The sequence below is a fragment of the Coccinella septempunctata genome, chromosome 7 (genome assembly GCF_907165205.1).
Source record: "Coccinella septempunctata chromosome 7, icCocSept1.1, whole genome shotgun sequence".
Lineage (NCBI taxonomy): Eukaryota > Metazoa > Arthropoda > Insecta > Coleoptera > Coccinellidae > Coccinella > Coccinella septempunctata.
The window spans coordinates 15,062,864-15,069,521 of record NC_058195.1 but is presented as its reverse complement, the minus strand read 5'-3'; positions in this window follow the sequence as shown (position 1 = coordinate 15,069,521).

Below are 6,658 nucleotides of genomic sequence, written 5' to 3'. Positions count from 1 at the left end.
AAAAACGCTACTGAATATATGTAAAAAAAAGCGTTATAATCGTGAAGCTTTTCTTATATTATATTCGTGTTACCTGGAATGGCCGAACTGACACTTTAAAATAAATTTTGAAGTTTTTCGAAGCGTTATAATAAATAGTTTCAGAAGATTGAATTAGAGGCTTTAAATGTTGTTTCCCTCTATTGTTTCAGGTTTGTTATATTGTGAGTTTTGATATTGTTAATAAAGATTCCCTCTATTGTTTCAGAGAAACGCAATTGAGTCTCTATTCATTATATATAGTGTGTCCCATTTGAAAAATTAAAGTCAACCTCTATTCCTCTTTCGAGGGACACCCGATATATTCGAAAATATTTTTAGGTTGTGCTATTCTTGGAGTAATTCAAGTCTGCATCAAAAAAATTTGCCAAACTTTGACCTCTACAGTTACATCGTCCGCTGCGGCACTAGTGCGACACCCTGTATATTGTTTCTTCGATTAGAAGATTTAAATCCACCAAAAAATTTTGTGAAAAGGCAAAAAATACACTTTTAAAATGCGGTACCTGACGGTTCCTTTTGTGAATAATCGTGTCATAACCAGAAATATGGGGTGGTGGCTCTGAGGTCCCGGGTACAAAAACCAGAGTGGATGTTATATATTTATTCTGCTTCGTATATTTTCCCATACCCGAGGCCCATCTTCAAAAGATCAATATCATTAGGTTGGACCCGTGAAGAAGTCATGCTGAGTTAACAAATTTGAATAAATGCAAGAGAGGATAGTTGGCGCCGTCCAGTCGGGGGTGCTCTTAAGCTACGATGATGACAACAAAAGGGAACACCAAACGGTCATCAAAGAAGGATGGGCCGCTTCAGTTTTGAAGATGGCGGTATCTCAGAGTGAAGCAGCACTCTTCATATAGAAGCAAGATTGTTCATTACATAATATAAATGAGAACACGAGTAAAAGGATTTAACGATATCTATCAGCACATTTAAATTGTTTTTGAAATTCGAAAAATAGCAAGTTTACCCTTGCAATTAAACTTAATAAAGATTTCAAAGAAGGAATAGATCGAAAAATTTATTCAGGAAGCTTCAGAAAAAAAAATCAATGATTAAAGTAATTTACAAGGTTTTAATTTAGATTATACATTACCTACTCATTTTTTAGGTTGCTTTATTATTTGGTATTTCTCGGGCCTGTAGCCGTTAGTCCGAATGACTCTACATGATATAAAAGACCCAAAATCTAAGGAACTTGGAAAATTCGACAGAATATACGGGTCACTGCTTTCGTCGGTCTTCTACAACAATATTGGTTGACTCTTAACTCTTATGCCGGCATAACTAGTTTAAAGAGGCATGGCGGAAGAAAATCATCGAACGTTGCTGAAAGATATATCGAAGAACCTCTCAACAATAAAGTTAAGGTGGCAAATAAAATTTTCACAGTGCAAAATATTCAACGAAATAACACTATTACCGGGGAACAAGAAGAAACCATATAACATTTTGTTAATCATTGTCCGATTCATAAATTTCAGGATGGTTTTAGAGCTATACATGCAGTTTCCGAATCTTTTTTGAATTGGGATGTCAATTTTAGGTCAATCTGACTTATTGAATCTAATTTTATTATTTTACATTTTTCTGCTTTTGTTTTCTCTCTATTTCAGATAAAAGTTTATGGTATCTTGGAGAAGACTTTCTGGATTTTACTTTTTGTTGGAGAAAGAATCAATTTTTGCAGTGCGAGATGTCCTTCAATATGGAATATTCAGCTTATTTCGTGAACAATTACAATCCACTACACTCACGGGGAGAAAGGGATTATTTACTGAGGTGTTTCCCTAAGTTCTTGCTCTTGTATCATACACCAATTTGTATGGTAGCCCGTTTTCGCTAACCTCTGCTAAAACTGTATCTCATACACATGCTATAATTATTGTTTGCTGTTAAAGATTGTATAATGCTATGTATCAAAAGAATATATGTATATATACCCTATTACTTCGCATGTTGTCCAAAATGTTTCTCATAGTTCTAATATGTTTCTCATAGTTCAAATAATGTTTCTCCAATTTCCATTAATTGTACTAACTGTCAAATAATTGTAAATATAACAAACTGATTTCGAAATGTGTTCTGCAATGCATTGAGATTTTCAAAATATAAATTAATTCCTTATAGAATATCATTTCCTTACAGTAAGGAAATGAATATTTCCTAACAGTTGAGAAATCTTGACTTTTTCTTTGGGACATTTTGTCTGGAATGTCAAAATTTCCTGGCGATTTTCGGAAAAAGTTGTTTTCAGAAACTACATCTGCCTCTGGCAAAAAAGATTCTGATAAGAAGATTTCAACTTAATATCCTTGAATAATTTTATTTGGTGTCTGCCGGTGAGAAAGTAGTTTTTCTTTCAAAACGTTACATCAAAGCGGAAATTGTGAAATAAAAATTCAGAGCTTAATATCGTGAAAATTATTACAGCCTTGTCTTCATCTTTTTCGATTTTTTTACTGTTTTAAAGGCAATCAATAATTATATGGTTTTTTGGTTTAATGTATGTAACTTAAATTTTTCTATTTTCAAAACCTGAAAGAGTTCTGGAAATGACGAAACGTCGCTCCGTTATGAAAATTTCAGTCTGGACGCTCCATGGTCCCAACCAAACACTGAATATATCTATTTGTTGACGTGATTTTTTTTCCGTGAAACGGTTAGCCGACATTTACGAGGACAGGATATGAATCCATCTTTGTTTATAACTCTTGGAGATTCTTCCTTCAACACCACTTGTCGTAACTTATACAAACGCCCTTGGTTCCGGAAGAACAGACCATAAGCGAATACAAAAATAACCCTATGCCGCACTTCCAAGCTCTGGACGGGAAGACTTTGCCAGATGTTATCAACTGCCGTCTTTTGATATTCCTATCGGGCAGGAAACGGAAGCCAAAAACTTACGTCAACTGGCGAAAAAAACGTTATATCGCTGTCGATGAAAGTGAATCTTGAAGGGGGCATCTGCCTAATTATTTTTGGATAACAAATGTCTTACGCAAAGATTATAGAGTACAAAGATGGGAAACGAGGCTACTAAAGCGATTGGAGCGTCATCTGTGTGTCAAGCGTGTTTTTAAGACGCTAGGACTGGTTAAAATATTAATTTGAGTGCCATTTGCAGAAACAAATGAAATTTTGTAAGATTTCAGACGTTCATTTTGATCAAAGAGGTTTTGAATGTTTTGATTCTCGTACCGCTTTTTGTTTATCTAACTCCTTCTTGTTGCTGATTATTATATGGAAGCGCAAGTATGAATCGGTCATTCATTGATTTTAATTTTCAGTGCTCCGAAGTGGATAAAATTCTCAGGGCGTGAAGACAATGACTTCAGCAAACACTACTGACTGCACCATGTCCAGTGAACATTTTACTGCAGGTCAATTTTGAGAACTGTTCATCCACGTCAATTGTTGTATGCAGAAAGCATCCCTTGCATGAACGACCTATTAAATGGAAATTATGATCTTTATAGGTCCATTCAATGATTCTCAATAGCTACTCTTTGAATATATTCAGAAATGCAGAGGTTTTATTGATTTCCATTTTGGAACCGAGTGACTGTCAAATTGTTGTTTGGAAAGTCAAAGTTTTATGAAACCTGCTGTGAGTGTTTTGTTCATTCATTAATCAATTTGTATATTGTGTCATGAAGAGACCATATCATAAGGAAATCATAAAAAAGCACCAAGGAACTATACTGACATACAGGTCTCGTATATTTCTGTAAGGTTTTTTTTTAAGTGTGGTTTTAAAAATTCTATAAGTAATACCTACATATGTAAGTAACTGGAATGTGTATGCTATGATGGTATATTGAATATTGGTTCATATCCACAAATTCAACTAAGTTTATTAATTCAAAATAACCTATTGCACAGAAATAACACCTTCGACGTATAGCAGATCACCACATACTTTAGTGTCCTAGTCAAAGCTTCATTTATTGCCCATAATTTCAATTTTTGTAAATTTTTTACAAATTGCAAATAAAAATATAGCACAGCCAACAGCGTTTTTCATTGATATCAATAGATTCCAAACAATGTTTAGTTGAAAACTAGCATCCTGATCACAAAACAAAACCATACTTTTGTTTTCTGATCGAAATTAAGTCGATATTGAAATTTAATACAAGGAATAGAGTTCGAATTTCGCGCCCCTCAATTAAAAAACAGAAAACTATTATTAAAAAGTTTTTCTGTATTGACAGTGCGTTTTCAGCGCCATCTCATTGTCAGGCGTGTTTTCACTGGCCAAAATTTAGTCGGTTTTTAGTCCTAGAGAAAGGAGGGCGTTTCCTATCTATCTACTCTATAATCTTTGGTAACAGTATTATAATCTATCAAACCCAGACCAATTTGTGCCTATATCCTGACAGAAATCAAAGGTTTCTCTCCAAAACTTTGGTATCAATTTCTATGTTTTCAACTCTAATGACATAAAAAATGTGTCATTATGACAGGAGAAAGGACGAGTAATTCAAATCTTCTGTTGTTACATCCACTCTTTATTTGTCTGAAAAAAGAGCTAATTTGAGAGATCATCGTGTGGTGACATCAGTACCTAAACAACCGGGCATTTTCCCCCATAGATGGAAACTCTCGAAAATAGTACCTATTCACAAAGGTGGCGCAAAAAATATTATCAAGAACTATCGTCCAATTTCCATACTGTCAGCTATTCCTAAGCTATTCGAGTCACTAGTGTACGATTTCGTTTCTAATCATGTAAAGCATATCATAGTGGAAAATCAACATGGATTCATCAAAGGTCGCAATCTTGAAACAAATTTATTGAATTTCCTTGAAAACCTTCATGATGGCTTTGAAAACCAGTGTCAGATAGATGTTATTTACACAGACTTTAAAAAGGCTTTTGACAAAATAAATCATGGTATTTTACTGCGACGACTGGCGGAGGTAGGCATATGTGGAAGCTTGTTAAGGTGGATACAGTCCTATGTTCTGAATAGATCCCAATTTGTCTGCGTGAATGAGCAAAACTCGAGAATTTTTCCGAATGGATCAGGTGTTCCTCAGGGATCTCATCTGGGACCCTTGTTATTCATAATTTACTTAAACAATATTTCTTACTGCTTTCGCTATGCTAAGTTCCTATTATACGCCGATGATCTCAAAATATTTCTGAGTATAAGGAGATTCGAAGACTGCATTAAGCTTCAGGAGGATTTAGACAGGGTTTATGAATACTGCTGTCAAAACTTTCTATATTTAAATTTCGAGAAATGTTTCAAAATATCTTTCACTAGGAACGTTAATACCTTTGCATTCGATTACACTTTTGATCAGGTGATTGTAAAGCAAGTGGATGTTGTTAAAGATCTGGGAGTACATCTGGACTCGAAGTTAACATTTGACGTACATATTAACGGAGTTATCGAGTCATCGAATAAAATGCTCGGGTTTACTCTTAGACATGGAAAGTTGTTAAGGAAAAATGAAACTCTACTAACCCTTTATTATTCATTTGTTTTCAATAGGCTTAACTTTGCAACGTCAATATGGAGTCCAAAGTATAGATGTTATGTGAACAGATTAGAAAGTGTACAGCATAAGTTTCTGAGGTTCTTGTCTTTCAGAAGTAGAATTAAAATTGTTGATCATGATTACACCGAAATTCAACAAAGCTTTGGAATATTGAGCTTGGAAAATCGAAGAAGATTAAACGATATGTGTATGCTTTTCAAAATAGTTAATGGTTTACTTTATGTCCCGAAAATTCTCGAATCTATCGATTTTAGAGTTCCCGAGAGAAGGCTAAGGTCCCGTGAATTGTTCGCTATTCCATACCGTAGAATTAATATTACTCAAAATTCTCCACTCTGTAGAATGCTATCAACATTTAACTTTTATTCCTGTGGTGTTGATATTTTCAATATAAAACTCCATCAATTGAAGAAATTTCTGAAGTTAAAGTTGCCCTACGTTTCTTAGTTTTCTCATCTCTTTTAGATTCATATTATGTTTCGTTTTTAGTTTATAGAATAGTGTAAATTTTCATTTCAATGATTTGTTATTTTGTATGATATATATATATATTGTTAAACTGTGAATGCTGTATTGGGTGTTACCACCTGTTTGTATTCCTATTTGTCTTAAATAAATAAATAAATAAACCCAATTTTCTTGTCATACAACTTTGTGGGGAAAATGATATGTCAATATTCATAAATCGTTTCCTCTATATAACTGAAGGTGATTCAAAAACGGGAAAGCCTCGACCTCACACTGAATATATTTATCTGAATCATTCATTGTCCCGCCCTTGACAAGAAAAAACAAAATCCGTCAGTCACGCCCTACTCCTTCAACACTGGTAACATTCAGACTGCAGTCAAAAAGAAATAATTCACGTGGATCAATAAACAAAATGTGTGGAATCCAACACGCCCACGAAAGTGTTTACTCAAATAACAAAAAAATCGTGGCTGTTTGACTAAGTATCATTTTCAATACCTCCACAATTAGGAAGGATGGTTTTTATTTACTCATCGCTTGAGATTCTTCCATTATTCGGTCTGGCTCCTTTTCAGAATGTGAAGATGACGTTCAGGTAGGCGAATCGATGTAAAGGCGGCCATGC